This window comes from Protopterus annectens, chromosome 12.part0, assembly GCF_019279795.1.
Source record: "Protopterus annectens isolate FY-2018-M chromosome 12.part0, PAN1.0, whole genome shotgun sequence".
Lineage (NCBI taxonomy): Eukaryota > Metazoa > Chordata > Ceratodontiformes > Protopteridae > Protopterus > Protopterus annectens.
Window position 1 is genome coordinate 139,962,507 of NC_056746.1, and position 20,653 is coordinate 139,983,159.

Genomic DNA, 20,653 nt, shown 5'->3' on the forward strand with positions numbered 1-20,653 from the left:
CTGGTGTTGGAGAAGGTACTCGATTTCGAGCACAACACTGGGGCATTGAGGAGACCAAAGTAATGGTTTGGCTCCTTGTCCACAATCATGAGGAAAGACTCCTGCGGGGCAAGTACCAGGGCTCCTAATATAAAACGGAGGCCTGGAACAGTCTAGCTCATGATCTCACCAGTGCCACTGGCATTCCTCGGACTGGTGAGCAGGTCAGTCAACATTATTCTGACCTGAATTGACATAAGGAGGATCAACTGGACCAGTGGATCCAGGAGTCCCGTGCGATTCTTAATGCCCCAGTACTGAGTAAGTAGCCATTGTATTAAGTAGTTAATTGCTATGCTTGTCTATACTATGGATAGGTATGTCTCAATATCACTGCATTTACTTCACAGCTGTACCTATCACCCTTCGAACGGTCCGGGCTGTGGTGTGTAGACAGATTGAACATTCTGTTGCAGAACCTCTACACCAGCTTGAGGCACAAGTGATGCAACTCCTAGGTCAGCCTGCCCCTCCTACACAGCCCCCAGCACAGCCACCCTCTGGGCTGTGAAGGAGCAGTGGTGACTGCCCATGGGTGGGAACCTCAGTCCCACTGTTTCCTTCTGTGGGCTCATGGGCTTGCGATTTCCAAACATCCCTCCTCGTCAAAGGTGTTCACCCACCACGTGTCATATACCGCCCCTGTATGCATCTTGTTTGTCTTGTCTGTTTACCTCCCCAACCTACCTTCCCAAATATACCTACTTCCCCTACCCCATATTCCACTCTCACCTGAAAAAAAAAAGGGCACTCTGCTCCCAAAAAAAAATTACGCCCTATACATAGCTGCCCATTTTGCACACATGTCCACTGGACACATAAAATGTAATTTAATTGGCATTACAGCATACTTTGTTGTCCTCACCCCTCTCTCAGAGGTTGAAGGCTTTATATCTACCTCTAAATTTATTCCATATGCACAGCTGTTGCTGTTAAAGAAATGGGCAGCTATGGACCTTCCCTACACATGTCCTGCACATCCCGAGCTACTTTCCTACTTTCTATACTGTCTTTCCCTCTTTGTGCCCCTTTTTCACCACTTTCCTATCTCCCCATTTTTCTTTTCTTTCAAAGAATGAGCGCGGGGGTTAGCGGGAGTAAGCACTATTAAGCAGTAGTTAGCGGGTTTGCACGAGTGTGCGCTTGTTTGTGCTTAGCTAAGCATTGCTAAGCATCGTGCAAACCTGCTTACAACAACTTAAAAGTGCCTTAGTCACTCTGTATGTGAGGGCCCTTGTTCTGCTCAGGAGCAAAATAAAACACATCTGTCAGTCTTGAACCCCGGTCCTTGTACACACTACACAACATGAAGTACCACTAAGCCACGGTAGATATACAAGTTGGTGCTGAAATAAATATATCATGCATCAGAATGAGTGAATGTAAAGAAAAAATAGGAATGTCATACCACACAACTTGTTCTGTGGATCTTTACCAACAGTTGTTGTGGGATTACATTACATGACTGTGACAAGAGAAGCAGCCATTCTAGCAGGAAATAATGTTACACCATCACTTTACAACCCCGCACACAGTATCATAGCAGGACAAACACTGGCATATCTGTTTAGGGCAGAGGCCATACCTCCCAACTGTCCCTACTTTTCAGGGATGTTCCTGATTTTGACACAAATTTTAGCTCTGTCCCTCTGAATCCCTCCTAAAACTACTGACTTTGGTCAGAAAGGTGGCGAATTACACAATGAATAATGACAATAATTAAGAGTTAGACACTTTTTTTACTTCATAAAAGGTGTATTAATTCATATGCTCTAATTATCTCAATGTTTCAACTTAATGGCACTAATATTTTAAAGGTGTCCCTGATTGTCCCTGACTTTTTCTTGACTTTTCCCTGTTTCAACTTAATGGCACTAACATTTTAAAGGTGTCCCTGACTTTTTCCTTACTTTTCCCTGAGTCTGTTCAAATATGTACCCGAGTGTTTGAGAGGTCTGGCAGAGGCAGAAACACAAAGGCATATCAGCATTTCTGCTGTTACACACTGTGCAAATAGCTTTGGAAGGAGTTTCGGAAGCATACCCTTATGCAGGAATGCAACACTGAAATACAAAAGGATGTAGCCATGTACTGGTAGCAGCCAACTGTAACAATGTCATTGCTCTATTGCTGAAAAGACCTGTGTGGTGCACAGACAAAGAATAACAGGCTATTCTCTGGCTACCATGTGAATAGGTCCACAGTTGGGAGTTACGCAGACAGACTACTTGCCTTGATAAATTAACATGTGCACAGCAACCCTGTAAGTCCAGCAAGATAAAATCCACACAATAGTACTTACGCTCTCTGTACTTCTGCACCCCTACCCAAATGTAGAATATACCTGTGTGTGCAGGGTCTACCAAGGATGTAGGTAAGCATACTCACAGTACTGAAATGTGTCCAGTTTTTCTGAGCAGCTTGTGCTAATGTCAACACTAAAAAAGCACAAACTGTTTAGAACTGAGTAAATAAATATTCACAGTATAGTAGTTCACAAACAATTCTTGTGCCAAAGGAGTACATCTCTATAACTAGCTTTGTATGGCAGTTAATTGTAAAAGTTGAAAAGAAAGTACATCTTTCCATGTATCTTGGGGTAGCATTTTGAGGGGTGAGTACATTTCTACACTGACAAGTGGGTACTGGAAGCAGCAACATTAGGTCTGAGTACAAAATGTAAATCTCTGGCTACACCCCTAGCTTCTGATATAAGAACTATACCAACCTTCTTTCTTAAACAATGATGTCCACAGCAAACAAAGATGATCTCCATCTTGGAAAGCTGAAAGGGCCACGCCTACCTGACTTAGCAATTTATAGAAATGGGTTGCTATGACAGTGATTACTGCAATTACTACACAGCAGGCTGCATGCAATTAGCAAGTGGTGGCCACTAACTGGTGCAGAGGCCATCACATGTCCATGTGCAAATACCTACAAAAGCAGGCTGCAATCTCTGCCAACAAACTCAATCACTCTATTGCAGAGACTGACAGAGAGAGAGAGAGAGACAGAGCGAGAGAAAGAGACCAAGAAAAGGAAAAAGAAAGAGAAATATTACCAAATCATACAAAGGAAAGGTATGTGACACATATGTATTTACTGGCATGTAGTAGATGTTATTGAAGAATAGTCTACATAATGTGAACCATTCATATGTGGCGGCAGTACTTATTTATGCATAGATGTTCTGCTTAACTACTGCTATGGACAATACAGTGTGTACCTGTGGGCAGTGGGACATACCTGTGAAAGGTGTACTCAGCATTAAATGTCAAAGATCTGATCCATGTTATCCGTGTTCTGTTCAGTAGTGTGGCCAATGGCTGTTGGGGGGATTAGCGCTGACATTATATAAACATGGGTGTGACAAAACAACACATGCATGATAGTCATATTAAAGTGTAGCTTAGCATTGGCAACTGCTATAGTAGTCTAGTATGCCTATCTAGCATTTGTAGCCATATACCCCCCTAATGTTAGTGTGTGTCCACATGTGACACCTGCTTGTGTTGCAGCAAGGCTCAACAGTTCTTCTGTTAGGTCCAGGGACTTACAACAGTGTGGACCTTGTGTGTGTATGTCACACACATACGGAGAAATATATATGTGTCATATATATTCACATCTGTATATGTTCATAGAGCAGGGGACATATTGCAACTGTTTGTAAATGGTGGAGATATATATGTTGGTGAAGGTTAGTATGTGCATATTTGTATGTAGGTTTTAGTGTGTGATAAACAAGACAGCATACAGTGCTGGTATATGACATGTGGTGGATAAACACTGTGGGTGGTTTGTTTAGTTTGCAATGTTGAAGCCAGTGAGGCCTGCTAAAGATACCTGGGCTGTGAACACCTTCAATGCATTTATCCCAAGACTGTGCAATTTTATTACATTACTGTACACCTCACATCCTTTGTATAATTGATATTCTCACTATGAAAGGTGAAATGTATATGTGCCTACATATATATGTATATGTACACCAATGTATGTGTATATGTATATATATATATATATATATATATATATATATATATATATATATATATATATATATATATATTGTTATATATACTCATACACACCTACATCTACTTGTTGCAATATATTCTCTGTACTGTTAACTGACTGTGATGGTCAATGTATTTGTGAATATATCAAAGATATGTATCTGTGGGATAGCTTAGTGGAAGCTGTTTATGTCATAGTATTATGGGTCCTTGCTTTGATCCTAGCAAAAGCTGTGTATTCTGTTGCTAGGCAGAAAAAGTGCTATTGCATACAGTGTGATTATGTCCCTTGGTTTTAACTAGGGTGCGTCATTGGAGGCTAAAGCACTACATCTATGATTATTGATTGGTACTGATGTTGAATCCAAATCCTGTGTGTACTGTAGTAGTACTTGAAGCTCTGGGCCTGTACAGCAAAGTATGGTGTATGTCCACATTGCTTGCATCCACAGTTTTGTGTGGTCCCTGTATTCATCACAGATTACATTTCTCAAGATTAAGGTTGTGTAAGTACTGACACACAGTACTTTATAGTACACACTGAAAGCTTATCTGGGTTGTCATACCTTTGTGTCCTGTAATTATGTCTTATGTGTGTGTGGGTACGTCTGTAACATGTCCTTTGACATATGTGTGGTAAAACATATAACTGCTTATCTAGCAACATTCATAGTGTACTACAGCAGTATGCAACCTATATTCCCAATTGTGCACATATTTTGGACATGGGTTTGCAATTAGCAAGCTGTGTGGTATAATAGTAATACATTTACTGGACCTTACACTCATTGTGATGGATGATATATTTCTTTACACATCAGCTTGATATATATCTTTTGTGGCTAGGTGGTGCATCGTGTTGCATACAGTGTGCCAGGTACTCTTGTATAGCCTTATATAGTGATTTTATTTTGTTGCTGTGCAGAACATGGTTCATTAGATTGAAAGTGAGCTAGGCACTTCCAAGCAGTTGTGGGGTGAGCAGTGATAAGTGGCAGTTAAAGTGTTTCACTCTCGGTTAGCTAATAGGTTGCTATATATGGCAGCTCAGTGATATCTGTACTGTATAATGTTAAATGTGCCATATGACTTGCTCAGACATATTTCCATGTTTGTGTCTTCCAGGGATCATGGCAGATTGCAGGAACCCCACTTACAGTAGTGCTGAAGATGACATAATTACTACCAGTATGATTCAGCACTACAGGCTCATGTTCTCACGAACCAGCCAGGACCAGCAGGAGCATACTGCAATGTGGCAAGATGATGTCCGCAGGGTAAATGAAGTAGGCCTGCATAACCGGACATATGAGCAGGTATGCCACCACTGCAGTGATCTTCTCAGACATGTCTGTCAGTGTGCTGCTGATGTGTGGAGACAACAGCTTGCAACAGGAGGTGGTGTTAATATCCATCCCCCTCATCAGAGTGAAGGAGCATCTCCTGAGCCTGGTGGCACCTGCCCAACAACAACAGCAGCAGACATACACCATGATGGAGGTTGGAGCCACCCAGCAAACACACATGGAGCATGCAGGTAGCATGGCATATCTGTAGACTACTGTTATCTGTATTGGTAGATCATGCATATGTGAGATGTGGAGTGTGTCGTTAAAAGATGTGGAGCCTGTTGTTGTGCAATACTGATCATTTGGAACATAATCTGTAGCCCTGTGAATGTAAACTGTTGTTGTACTGTAAAATTGCAAACACACAGTAGCAATGCCACAGTTGTGGCCACTGACAAACTGTCTCATCTCTATGTAGGTCCCTCTGGGTTGACATCAAGGCAGCGGACAGATGCTGGTGAGTGTGTTCTACATTTATTATTGTAAATAAAAAGTGCATGTCATAGTTAAGGCGTAGGCCATGTACATATGTAACACACCTACCCATAATGCATGCTGTGCATGTTTGGTGTAAGACCACACACATCTCACTAATGTGATTAGCTGCCTCAAACATATGCAATACCCAGACCATCTCAAACAAATGTGGCTAGACTATAGTGACCATTGGATAGGCACAGTTGATACTCAACATGCACATAACATACACATCTATGTCATACACAGAGCATTTTAACATGCTACACACAAAGGATTCCCAAACCCTCTGTAAAGACACACTCCAGTATCCAAAATCTCATCCACACATTACACATAATATACCTGAGGGGTATAGGCCTATCATGGGGCATTTAAACACTTTCCTACACACTACACATTCATGTCAGGGAATGCTCCTTATTGGCCTCCTTACAAACTCATGTAACAACTGGTTGTGAAATGGTGAATGTAGCCAAGGTAATGCAGTTCTGGTACAGCATGAGTAGTGCTGGTTTGGGAAACATTTGCAGCCTTGAGCGACCACATGATGCTTCATGATGATGGCCTATGGTACTATATCCCATCCAGTTATTGTAACCACAGTACTCCACATAGCTTTCATTGCTATACACCTTGCTATACACCTTAATGTTGCATGTGTGCACACATATGCACCTCTAAACAATATGCATACCAATCACCATTTGCACAACTGACACATATATGTCTTGTGATGCTATTGAGTGGCTAGGTCATATGACACACATTGGGTATGTGTAGTGTTTAAATATGCAGTTGTGTTTTAGCATGCCATGTCATGGATAACACTGGCATGTTCACAATATGATCTACACTCACCATAAGTACCGTACATTGGGTATGTGGCCGAATGGTATTTCATCAATTATCCATGCACCACTGATGATGTTGTGTGTACTCATCATGCATGTGCTAAAAATGTATCTACAATTATTTGCTAAAGACACAGAGGCTGTAATCAGCATTGGATAATTATCTGACACACAGATACACATCCAGCCATGGTATGTACACCTGTTTGTTATGGTGCACAATACATTACAGAGTTTTGAATACCTGCACAGCAATGTTGTGTCCATGTATGCATTGTGTTCCAGGGGGAGGCCCATCACCTAATAATAAAACACATGCATCAAAGCCATGTATACTGTTAGTAACAAGGACTGTCTACACTCGTACTGCATGCTGTTGAGCAACACATGTCCTGCATGCTGACACGTGTGATACGACTGTTTTTCTTGTGATACTGTACCCCACCATCACCTGCTATTGTGTATGTTCTGAGATTGCTGGTGTTGTGTGTGTCTGCTTTAGGGAGGATTGTATTTTTGTGTGTGTGCATGTGCACATGTGTGCATGTGGTCTGACATCATGTTCAGGTCTTAAAGTGTGATTCCTGTTTTCCTCTCACAGGTGCCAAGGTGGGGCTGGTTTAGTGCAGCAGGGAACATGATGTCACTGAGACAGACAGGGATCATGAGGATAGGTGTGTTGAGGCACAGGCAGGTTTGTCAGGGGCTGTTGTTGGGCCACCAATTGACAGTACACAAGTCTCCACCCCATCAATGCACACAGTCATACTGCCTGTACATCCATCATCACCATTGCCCTTAGCGGAGGGACAGTGTACGGTTGGCACTGGCCAGGACAGCGTGGTATCTATGGCACATGTATCAGGACACAGCAGCCATAGCCAGATGTCCGGAACAGTACCACATAGGCAGATGCCCAGGGATTCTCGTCAGAGCACAGCTGGTCATCATGCCCCTGTTAGATGTGCCACACCTCTTTCTACCACACACATGTTCCAGGCTGTCCTGGAGGCACAGACACGAATGGAGCGGTACACCAGACAGGGACTAAGGGCACAGGGGGCTCATAACACCTCTGTAAATGACAGTATCTGTGACCTAGCAGGTGTCATACGTAATTACACTGAGGTCATTGATAGATGTTGGGGTGAGACATTGGATGCCCTCCACAATGTTATGTCCATGTGTCAGGACAGTGCGGGACAGTTGAGACGTCAACATGGACGTATGCCAGCAACATCAGCAGCTGGAGGTCGCCGTGGATGTCCAGCAAGTCACAGCCGCTCCAGCAAGTCACAGCCGCTCCCGTAGTGCCAGTACCAGCCCCAGCAATGTTGGGTTGGGGCTGTCCATAGACCATCCTAAAAGACCACGTGCACGTGGCTCTGGCCAGTCCCAACAGGGACCTGGTTCCAGTGGACATATGTCAACTTCTTCGGATAGTACCCAGTCTGGATTATTACCTGATACTGTCTGTAGCACCCCTGCCAGGCACAGGTTCCATATCCATGGCCAGAGATGGTGATCTGTAAAGCCTGCCAGGTACAGTCTGTAGCTGTCTCACAAATCCCCGTATATGGCAGCCACATGGTGGAACTGTGTGCATGCAGACACACACACATAAACCTAGGGCAAATACATACCCGCACACATTACATCAACATTGGCCCATAACAGTACTCATGGCCCTCACACACACACACTCACACACACATGTCGATTGTATGGCTCAGTGTAGGCCTCTGGCAAACCAACAACACACCCTGTGCATATGATGAAACCTGTGCCACCTCCTGTCATCTGTAACATTGATGCAGGAACAGGCTAACATGGTGCTGATGCACAGGGTGACTTTAATAAAGTATAGCAATGGTTGAATGTGTAGCATGTTGTCAGCAGTAAAGTGTAATGATATCCTTGAAGGTGTAGCTGAGCAGGCATGATGCTTTAAAGCTGTAATTAGCAACATCGTATTGTTTCCACCAGTGTTTATTCCAATTGTGTTTTGTTTGCCCATGTGCCACTTGGCTGATATGTGTAGTTGTGTCAGCATGTGTTATACAGTGGACAGTAAGTGTGGGTGTGTGCAGCACAGGTCTGCAGGTGTACATTTGTGAACATGGTGGAGGTGCACTGTCTGCATGTATGTGCATATTGGACACATGGGCAGGGTTACATGCCCTGTATTGGCCAGTGTTAACACTCCATGCTTTCTATTGGTGGCCAGTATGCATTGTACTACACACATTTTGGAACTTGAGTACACATGTGTGTGTATGACACGGGTTGACACTGTGCTGTGGGTGATGCTGTTGTTGCTATCTGTCATTGGTTTGCATTACTAAGGTTAACACTGTCCCAGCTGAATAATCCTTTATTAATGCACACTGTTCACCTACAGGGTTGCATGGACCGTGCTATCACAAACACAAGAAACTCTCACTTATACAGTAAATGTGCATTAGTCTCATGGACCCCTGCCATAAACTAAATATATAACAGAAGGTGTGAAGTTGTACCAAAAGAGTTACATACCAAGAAGGGATAACCTCTCTGGTCAGTATCATTGGGAAAATACAATCCCTCAATAAACATACAAGGCAAGCTTCAAAATACAAAATGGCAAGGATTCCAAAGACAACACAAAAGCTTTCTTCAGTGTTGCTCATAATCTACAGGGGAAATCTCAGATCAGGTCACAGTTAATGTAAATGGTCACAAAGTACACTTATCTGACTAACATTACCAATTCCTTGTCAGACAGTTTGAATGCGGATTTTACCACCTTGTCATTACACAAGGACCACATTTCCAGACCTGAAGAATATAAAACCTGATGATTCACAGACACTCTAGTTAAAACATCTCTTTAACAAAGTTCACACCACAGTGGCAATGGTACTGGACAGTGTCCCTGGCTGTGTCATACACAAGCTGACATATGAAGTCATCACTCACCTAAACACTCTGTCCAGATGCAGCCTCTATACAGGTTACATACCTGTGGAATGACACATGGTAATGGTGTTCATGGGAATCACACATGGTAATGGTTGATCTTCTCCACAAGGGTCTCCTGGAATGACCCATGGTAATGCATTTCACAGTCCACAAGTCACCAGCTACAACATCTTCACCTTTCACACCTCCCATTAGCACCACATCATCCACCCTCCTCATCTCTCTCAACCTTCACATGTCACACCATCTACCTGCATTCTTTCTCTCCACATCCATAAACATCATCTCTCCACATCCTCAAATAAACTTCTCCTCCATGGCTTGCACTATAGCATCTCAACCTATACCTGCCCTTCTGGCATCCTTCCTCTTAAACCAAACCTCTTTCATCCCTCCTCCTTCACATGTCTTACACCTTATCACCTTCATCACACTACAACATACTGTTATTCTTACCACCCCTTACCCTCTAAACACCTTAACCAAACCAGCACATAAACAGCTAGTTGGATGTTAAATGGAGACCATTGTAGAAGGCAAAAACTACAGACCAAACCTGACCCATTAACACTATACCCACTTATTGGCTTACTCATTTAGGTTCTCTCATGGAACCTTCAAACACTTCACCAAGGGTAGAGGTCAAGCTGGTCAGCAAGCAGCTCACCCACAGAGCAGCCCCAATTCAGCTCAGTCAACTATCATACCCAATTACATTCACTCAACCTAACCAAGCTATAACATGATGACAACAGACTGACATCCCACTTAGGTTAACAAGGACCCACACAGACATCACACAAACATTGACAGCCAGTAACTTGACAAGCCTGTATGTAAGTAGTGCACACAGTACTCCTGACATATAGCCTGCACTCAGTCCTGTTTGCAAACCTTGGTATTATACAGCTGCCAGTCCTGGGAAACAACCTGTGGTGTATGATGCTTATGGTACAAGGACACACTACTATTCTACAGGTGTTACACACAGATGACACACACAGTATCTACATGTTGTACAAAGTGACATGAACCTGGTGTCATCCAATAGGCCACAGAGAAGACAGATACCTCCAGTATCCCCCAAACAAGTATCCCATAAAGACCCCCCTGTTTACCAATATATATAGAGAGCCATGTTTTAAGTGTTCTACCCCAATATACCTACAGCCAAAAATATGATCATAGGTCCACCAATTAACACATTACCAAACAAGTTTGGACAAGCCAGCACATGCACATTGTCTGCATGTGTTGCACACTCATTGCCAAGTTTTGCCATGCAGATCTACAGTTGTTCTTGCTTTCCTTTGCTGATCAATCAACAGGGGTCTTTGCTACCTCACTCACAGGTTTCAAATCACAGTCTGTGATAAATGGGACGACACTGTCTGCAAAGGAAATCAGAGAGGACAGGAATCACTGCACACAGTGATCTAAGCACTGGAATAGTGAAGTGACCTAGCCATGTTGGCAGAGCCAGCACGCCAGAAACCAGAACTGTTCAAGGAGAATACAGTGTAATCAGTACCTTGTACAGAAGATACACAACATGCTACCACATACATGTAACATGTGTACATATAATACATGTGTGTAATGCACATACAGTTGTCATTGTGATATGTCATACACTAGAACAATCAAACTCACTCCACATTGGCCAATGGTGTCATACACCTGGAGCACAGACACACACACACACACAGTCAGCAAGTGCAAAATTCAAACTCTTTCCTAACTACATTATGATACTACAGCAGTATACATTTACATGACGCGCTATACACATTACTGGGATTTCACCTTTCCACAGGTATATCTGTAGGATGGTGACATCATCAGACTTGACAAAGATGAGTATACGACTTTTAAAGGGTGTGAGTAGTCTCCAAACAGGTTGCTCCTTCCCAGGGAGATACACACACACACAGTAGGCAAGTGCAGGATTCAAACCCCTACCTAACTACATTATGATACTACAGCAGTATGCATTTACATGACGTGCTATACACATTACTGGGACTTCACCTTTTCACAGGTATATTTGTAGGATGGTGACATCATCAGACTTGACAAAGATGAGTATACCACTTTTAAGGGGTGTGAGTAGTCTCCAAAAAGGTTGCTCTTTCCCAGGGAGACACACACACTCACAGTTGGTAAGTGCAGGATTCAAACCCTTACCTAACTACATTATGATAAGGCAGCAGTACGCATTTACACAACACGCTATACACATTACTGAGATTTCACTTTTCCACAGGTATATTTGTAGGATGGTGACATCATCAGACTTGACAAAGATGAGTATACTACTTTTAAGGTGTGTGAGTAGTCTCCAAAAAGATTGCTCCTCCCCAGAGAGACAGACACACACAGTTGGCAAGTGCAGGATTCAAACCCCTACCTAACTACATTATGATACTACAGCAGTACACATTTACACGACGCGCTATACACATTACTGGGATTTTACCTTTCTACATGTATATTTGTAGGATGGTGACATCATGAGACTTGATAAAGATGAGTATACCACTTTTAAGGGATGTGTGTAGTCTCCAAAATGGTTGCACACACACACACACACACACACACAGAGACAGACACACAGACAGACAGACACACAGACAGACAAAGTGCGGTGTTCTTAATCCAAACTAAGTACATCTTTACACTTCAGCAAGCAATATGGAGTTACAGGGTGCAATATAGACATTACTTGCTGACAGTCTGCACAAAGGTTTTTTTCACATTTGCTAACCTCAGCAGGCTTATCATACTAGGTATATTGTGAATGTATTGTATGCATAGGCCATGACCATATCATATATGGGTTGATGCACCACATGCTGGCACACACAGGGTCAAACCTTGAGTAGCATCTTACCTTCACCTACATGATACTGCAATATAACAGAAAGATGATAAACTTCAACAATTGGCTGAGCTTCTGGTGTCATTCAAAGGGGATCCAGTCTCTGTCTGCCTGTGATGACATAATGGACAAACCCTGTTGCCCCTATGCTTCTGAATACTGGCCAAGGCTCTTGCTGTCCCCATATTACCTTTTTTAGGCAAGGCTCAAAGGTTCATAGGTAGGTACTAGCTATCGGCCCTGGGGCCTATACAAGCCCAGCCAAAAAGGTACCCTGACTTTTGCCACCCAAGAAATTTATTTTCCTGTGCCACTGTTGAGCAGAAACACAGAAGTGATCCCCAGAGTGAATTTCCTATTTCCCATCCAATCATCAAGATTTTTTCTTGAAGAGTGCTAACGTGGAGCTTTGTTTGATATAGATAGGTAGTTTATTCTGGAGTATGTGAAGTCGCTGGGACCGGAATCTATCCCTCCGGCATGTTCTATTTATTATGGTGACAAGGTTTAGGCCCCTAGAGTGTGTAGGTTCATAGGTAGGTACTAGGCTATCTGCCCAAGGGCATTTATAAGCCTAGCCAGAATATGTTGGCTTTCGCCTCCCTTTTAAATTAGTTTCCTGGGCCTCTGTCTAGCAGGGCCACAGAAGTGATCCCAGGGGTAAATTTACAATTTCCCATCCACTCATCAAGATTCCTCTTGAAGAGAGTCTGCAAGGGGCTCTGCCTAACATCAACTGGGATTCTATTCCAGAGCGAGGGAAGTCTCTGGGACAGGAATCTATCCCTCCAGCATGTCCTGTTTATTGCTTTGCTGAGGTTTAATTCACTGGAGTGTGTGGGTCTAAGAGATTTGTTTTTCTTGAGGTGGAGCATGTCCATTAATTCCGGGTTGGACATGGCCTTATACATCAGGCATAGATCACCTCTGAGCAGGCAGTAAGCACCCAAGTAGAGCTGGAGTTTCTTTAGTAGAGCTGCATAGGACATCTCTTTGAGGCCCATGATCCTCTTGGTGTGGTACTTCTGTGGTCTTACCAGCTGTTGCATGTGCCAATTAAGGAACATACCAAATGGGGCATTGTACTCTATTATATGCCTAATGAGTGATGAGTAGAGGGGCACAATGACCTCTCGATCTAGAGGTGAACCCTTTCGTAATTAGGTGGGCTACATAGAAGGAATATCTAACCACTTTGGCAATGTGATTATCAAAGGAGAGGTTACTATATACCTGGGTCCCCAGGTCCCTAATTACATTTTCTGTACCTAGTGGATTACCACCTATGTGGTAATTCATGGGCACTTTGTTTTTTCCAAAGGGGATGACTATGCATTTTTTGGCATTCAGCTTGAGGCCATGGGTTTGACACCAGGTATCTGTCTCTGTAAGACCCTTCTGGAGGATGTCTGTGTCAGCCAGAGAGTCGATTATGGCCCCCAGTTTGCAGTCATCTGCGAACTTGGTCAGCCATAGTCCTCCCATGCTTGCCTGTACCTCAGAAAAGTATATACTGAACAGGAAGGGTCCCACGACTGAGACCTGTGTGATGCCAGTTGTGACTGGTTTAGAGTCGGACATGGCACCCGCAACTCTGACCATGTGTGTTCTATCCGTGAGTCAGTTGGCCACCCATCTCGTGACATAGGGATTAATGTTCAAGCTGGTAAGCTTGTCTATGATGCCAGAGTGGGGAATGGTGTCGAAGGCCTTAGTGGGGTCCAGGTAGGCTGTGTGGACTACCTTCCCTTCATCTATGGCCTTGGTAACTGTTTCAAAGAAGTCAACTAGGTTTAGGAGGCAGGCTCTGCCTTTAACAAAGCTGAATTGGGTAGGGTCCAGTGTCTGGAGGTTCCCAATGTCTCTGTTTATGAGTTCCATGATAATTCGCTCCATAGCTTTGCAGACCAGGCTGGTCAGGCTTATAGGGCGATAGTTCCCAGGTTCTGTTGTGGCACCACTTTTGTAGAGTGGGATGACTGTTGCTGTACGCCATTCTTTGGGTACATAGCCTGTGGTAAGGCTGAGTCTGAACAGTGAATTTAGGTGAGGGTTTAGTTCCTTTTGGAGCTCATGTAAGACGCAGCCTGGGACACCATCCAGTGCCATTGATGCTGTCTTCTTAGCTTTGGAGAGGGCTGTTTTTACCTGCATGTCCGTGATGTCTGGGGCTCTGCATTCTTCAGGAATGGACACAGGCCCTTTTGGGGGTGGGGGTGGGGGGGGTGAAGGTTGCACTAAACATGTCCGCCAGGATGTTGGCAATGTCAGTTGGTTCAGTGTATTTTTTGCCATTTTGCAGTAGCTCAAAGCATATCTAAGAGCTGCCACCTAAATGTTTGATATAGCTAAAGAAGGCTTTGTGGTTATCTTTAGATTCTTTGCCAATTTTTCTTTAGAAACTGGCCTTGGATGATTTTATGAGGGATCGTAGTTCTTTGCTAATATTGATCAATGATACCTTTCCTTTTTGGGATTTTCCTCTATCATGTAGTAGTTTCCTCCTTCTGTTGTATAGCTTATTTATGGCCAAGAACCACCAGACTGGTTTCCTCTTTTTGGAGAAGCGAGTCTTGGTTTTACTCGGGATGGCTCGATCCATGCATCCCTGTAAATGCTCATATAATGCATTTGTAAAGGATTCTGTGGATTGGGTAGCATTATCCTGTAGCAAGGGGGCTTTGAAACTTTCCACTTCGGTCTTGAGAAGTGTGAAGTTTGCTTTTGAAAAGTTTTTCACAGTGTTTTCCTTGACTGGGGGTTGGGTTGGGATGTGGATGTCCAGTGTGATTACTTTTTGATCTGATCTTACCAGCAAGGGGTTTACCTCTGGTGTGGAACACTGATCCCCCATGTCGGTGATGATCAGGTCCAGTATGTTGTCACCTCTAGTTGGCGTGGTGACCAGCTGTTCCAAGGCATTTGAGTTTATAAACTCTAGGAAGCACTGGGCAAAGGAGTTTGTACTTGAGTAATTCTCCCAGTCAATGTTTGGGCAGTTGAAATCTCCTAATATCATGGTGTTTGGTAGGACCTTTATATTTTCCAGTGTTCTCAGGAATGCTGAGTGAGGGTCCTGAGACAAGGTAGGTGATCTGTAGCAGGCTACGATCTGATAAGCAGCTTTGCCCACTATTAGTTGCACTTGGATGGTCTCCGAGGCCTCGTGATGTGCCACTAACCTGGAGGTGTGATTATGAAAATGGATACACCCCCTCCTTTTGTATTTTGGTCCGGGATTTGGAGCCAAAGCTCAGAGAGATTGGGATCTTAAGTGGAGCATGTCCAACAGCTCTGTGTTTGACATAGCTTTGTATGTTAGGCAGAGATCACCTCTGAGTAGGCAATATGTGACAGAGTAAAGCTGGAGTGTTTTGAGACTGTCTGTGTAAGGCATGTATTTGAGGCTGCTAATCCTCTTTGTGAGGTATTTCTGTGGGCTTTCCAGTTGTTGTAGGTGTCTTGTGAGGTACATACCAAAAGGGGCGTTGTACTCGATAATGGATCTAATGAGTGATGAGTAGAGGGGAACAATGACCTCTTTTTTTCTACATGAGAAACCTTTTGTGATGAGGTGTGCGACGTAGAAGGATTTCCTGACTACTGTGGTGATGTGATTATCAAAGGAGAGTCTACTGACCACCTGTGTCCCAAGGTCTCTTATCACACTTTCACTGTTAAGTATACTACCGCCTATGTTGTAGTTCATGGGTACAGAGTTTTTACCAAAGGGGATGACAATGCACTTTTTGGCATTGAGCTTGAGGCCATGGCTTTGACACCAGGCATCTGTCTCAGTGAGGCCCTTTTGTAGGATGTCCACATCGTTAGTAGTTTCGATTATGGCTCCTAGTTTGCAGACATCTGGGAACTTCATTAACCAAAGACCTTCTGTTTTAGCCTGTACTTCAGGGAAGTAGATACCAAACAGGTCAGGACACAGGACTGAACCCTGTGGTACTCCACTTGTCACTGGTCTGAAGTCGGACTTGGAGTCTGCTACTTTCACAGTGTGGGTTCTGTCAGTGAGCCAGTTGGCAACCCATCTTGTGACATTGGGATTTATACCTAGTTTACTGAGTTTATCTATAATTCCAGAGTGGGGGATGGTGTCAAAAGCCTTGGCAAGATCTAGATAGGCTGTGTGAACCACCTTACCCTTGCCTATGGCTTTGGTGACTGCTTCGAAGAAGTCTATCAGGTTTAGGAGACATGATCTGCCTTTTACAAACCCGAAATGGTTGTGGTCCAGAGTTTAGAGATTGCCAATGTCTTTGTTTATAAGTTCCATGGCCTTGCAGACCAGGCTCATCAGGCTAATGGGGCGCTAGTTCCCGGGGTCCGTGGTGGCTCCCCTCTTGTGTAGTGGGATAACCGTCACTGTGCGCCATTCAGCAGGCACAAAGCCTGAGGTGAGACTATGATTGAACATGGTACTTGGGTGTGGTGCCAGTTCATTCTGTAGTTCTTGTAGAACGCAGCCTGGGATGTTATCTGGTCCCATGGATGCTGTGTTCCTGGCTTTGGAGAGTGGTTTTACCTGTGCAGCCATGATGACAGCAACTTTGCATTCTTCCGCTACAGAGATGGGCTCTTTCATGGGTGAGAGGGGGGTAAAGTTAGCACTGATCCTATCTGCCAGGATGTTGCCAATATCAGTTGGGTCTGTATATTTAGTGCCATCGTGCTGTAACTCAGAGCAGATCTGAGTGTTGCCATTGTGATTCTTGACATAGCTATAGAATGCTTTGTGACTGTCTTTAGAATCAGTGGCAATTTTGTTTTCATAACTAGCTTTGGAGGATTTTATCAGGGATCACAGCTTCTTACTGAGGCTGACCAGGGAGCTCCTCCACTCATGGGTTTTACCCTCTTTTGCAACAGTTTCTTCCTTCTGTTGTGCAGTTTGTTTATGGCAGACCACCAGATTGGCTTCCTTTTCTTAGAGGATAGCGTCTTGGTTCTGTTTGGGATAGCACGATCCATGCACTCATGTAAGTGCTTATAAAGTGCAATTGTGTAGGATTCAGTAGTCATAACTGTATTGTCCATCTGCATGGGTGTCCTAAAGTTCACCACTTCTGTCTTAAGAATCATGAAGTTGTCTTTGGAGATATTTTTTAACATGGTTTCCTTAATGGGGGTGGGGGCAGAATTTGGATATGTAGGGTAATTAGCTTATGGTCAGATCAGACCAATGAGGCGTTGACTTCAGGTGTGGAACACCGGTCACTCAGGACAAACCAAACCCCGTAACTAACACAAATAACCACAAAGTGAGCTAAATGCTACTCATTGCCAGAAGTCTCAGCCTCCAGATGCACACACTCGAGGCACTTCTCAGTATGGAGAATATTGATATCTGTGCAGTAACAGAAACCTAGTTCAAGGCTCCAGAGAGCACACCAGCACTACCAGGATACTACTCATTCCATACCTCCAGCATCAGAACCTGGATCATAGCACATAGGGTGGGGATGTATATATATTCATCAAGGATACCAACACCTCTCTCTACATGCTCTCTACAGGATATGCACCCATAGAATGTTGCACAGCAACGTTCTTCCCACTCCAAAGGGGTGGGGCCACAAAAGACCCTTGGCATTCACGCTCTATGAACCTGACGAGTCTGATCTGCAAGGCAATGGAGCCAATCATAATGGAAGTCAACAATAAAGACATTGGGAACCTTCACATAGTTGAGCACCCCCAGTTTGGCTTTGTCAAATGCAGATCACGCCTCCTGATCTGGGTGGATTTCTTTGAGACAGTTACCCAGGCTACAGATGATTGAAATGAGCTCCACACAGCCTACCTATACCTCGCTAAGGCCTTTGACACCAAACCCCAGTCAGGTATCATAGATGAACTCACCAACATGGGCATGAATCCATACATCACAAGATGGATTGCAAACTGGCTCGCAGATAGATCCCACAAATTAAGAGTTGCTGGCTACATGTCAGACTCTACACCGGTAACAACTGGTGCCCCCCAGGGTTCAGTCCTGGGGTCCCTCCTGTTTGGTATAGACTTCTCAAAAGTACATGCCAACACAGGAGGGTTGTGGTTGACTAAGTTTGCTGGGAACTGTAAAGTGTTTGACATAACAGATTCCCCAGGTGACACAAATATTCTCCAGAAGGGACTCTATGAGACAGATGTGTGGTGTCAGAATCATGGCCTCAAGCTCAATGTGGAAGAATGCATAGTAATCTCCTTTGGTGAAAACAAAGTATCCACAAACTACCACATAGGTGTTAACCCCTTAAAACTGACAAGGTAATAAGGGATCTGGGGACACAAGTAGATAGTCATCTTTCCTTTGACAACCATGTTGGCAAAGTGATTGGGAAATCCTGTGTGGCCCACCTAATCATCAAAGGGTTTGCATCAGGATCAAAAGAGGTAGTGGTGGCCCTCTACTCAAGTCATCAGACCCATCATTGAGTGCAATGCACCATTTTGGATGTACTCAACTAAGCATATCCAGCAGCTGTAGAGACCACAGAGGTACCTCACCAAGAGGATTACTGGCCTCAAACAGTTGTGTTATGCAACACAACTGGTAAAACTAAATCTAATGGTAAATGTCAACCACAGTGTTCAAGTAAACGGCAATGAGACACAAACCAAAAACCAGTTGCTAGTGTAGGCAAGAACCAAGACAAGACACGTTGCGAATAAAATAAATAAAATAGATGATTTATTCCACCACAAAACAGCAAAAACACTTCGACTCGGCTGCAAAGTCTCTGTTACAACAGTGGAGGCCTCCATGCTTGGCAGCACAGGGGAATCCATTGCTGAAGTCCCTTTCTCAGGAATCTCTCTGTAGGGCCCCTGGTGGTTTGATACTTGTGTACTGCTACCTTGCTGAACCTGAGAACTCAGATCTTCAACTTTTTTACTCAAGTCATTGCGCTCTGTTTGAAGCGCCCTACAAAGTTTCTCCAAGCGCTGGATTTTTACTTTAAGACCTTCCAGTTCCTTGTCGCGAAGAGTTTTCTCTTCAGCCATCTCTAGTAGAGCCTTGTTACTACTTTCCCATCTTGTGCGATACATTGTTGTTTCCTTCTCAAGTTTCTTTATCTTTTTGGTCATCTTTTCCATTTCTTTTTTAAATGTAGTGAATACTTCATTGCTTTTGGAAAGAGTGCTCTGGAATTCTTCAAATTTTTCTGTATAAAGTGACAACTGTTGCTTGAGGTGAGCTTCCTGCTGTTTCATCAACTCACACATCCTCTGTGATTCGACTGCCTCCTTTAACAAATAATCCTTTTCCTGTTGATGTCATTCCTCTGCCTCCTTCAGCATTTCCTGCGCCTGCTGTAGCTTTGCATCCACAAGTTGCTGTTGCAAGTCCTTGTGCTTGAACACCTTATCTATGTGCTCCTCCCTCAGTTCGTACTGCTCAATCAGTTTTTTCAGCTTTTCTGCTAACTCCACATTTTCTTGTCGAAGTTTTGAGTTCCGTTCGTTGTGCTGTTCCATCTGCACCTGGATGTCATTCAAGGTCATCTGGAAATGAGAAGTGAACTCCTTTCTCTTTTCCTCTTCTTCTCGGGCTCACTGTACACCCTCTTCCTTGAGTGTACGGTTGTGCCGCTGGAGTTCCCGACACAGACTTTCAAGCTTACTGCATGCAAGGATGGCTTTGCTGTGCTCATTCCTTAAATGGTCTTTCTCGTGAATAAGCTAAGCCTGTTTTTTCTGAAGCATTTTCATTTGTTTCTGTGACGTCCTGTGCTCCTCCAACAGTTCAGCATACTTCTTACACAGGGCTTCTAGCTTCTGCTCTGGTGTGCTAAGTGTGTTCAGTGTCTGCATCAAAAGTGTAATTTCCTTTCCAAGACCTTTGGCCTTCTTCTTCTCTTGCACTCTTTTCTGATCTTTCTCAGTATTATCACTGCTCACTTTACAGTCCTCCACAGTCGCTGCACACTTAGCATACTCCTTTTCTCCATTCATTTCAGGGCACTCAATTTCCGGCTCCCCATTTTTTGGGGAGTCACTGTTACCCTTCTCAACGTCTTCAGTCTCCACTGCTTCTGCTTGTATTCCATC

At 43.8% G+C, this 20,653-nt stretch overlaps 1 protein-coding gene and 1 pseudogene across 1 annotated transcript in view; both read right to left on the reverse strand.

The window, feature by feature from the left end:
- Positions 1–20,651, reverse strand: part of LOC122817252 — a 70,957-nt pseudogene extending 50,306 nt beyond the window's left edge.
- The window catches only part of LOC122816399 (multidrug resistance-associated protein 1-like), an 827,783-nt gene that overhangs the window by 768,059 nt on the left and 39,071 nt on the right, over positions 1–20,653 (reverse strand). The gene's annotated exons all lie outside the window — the stretch shown is intronic.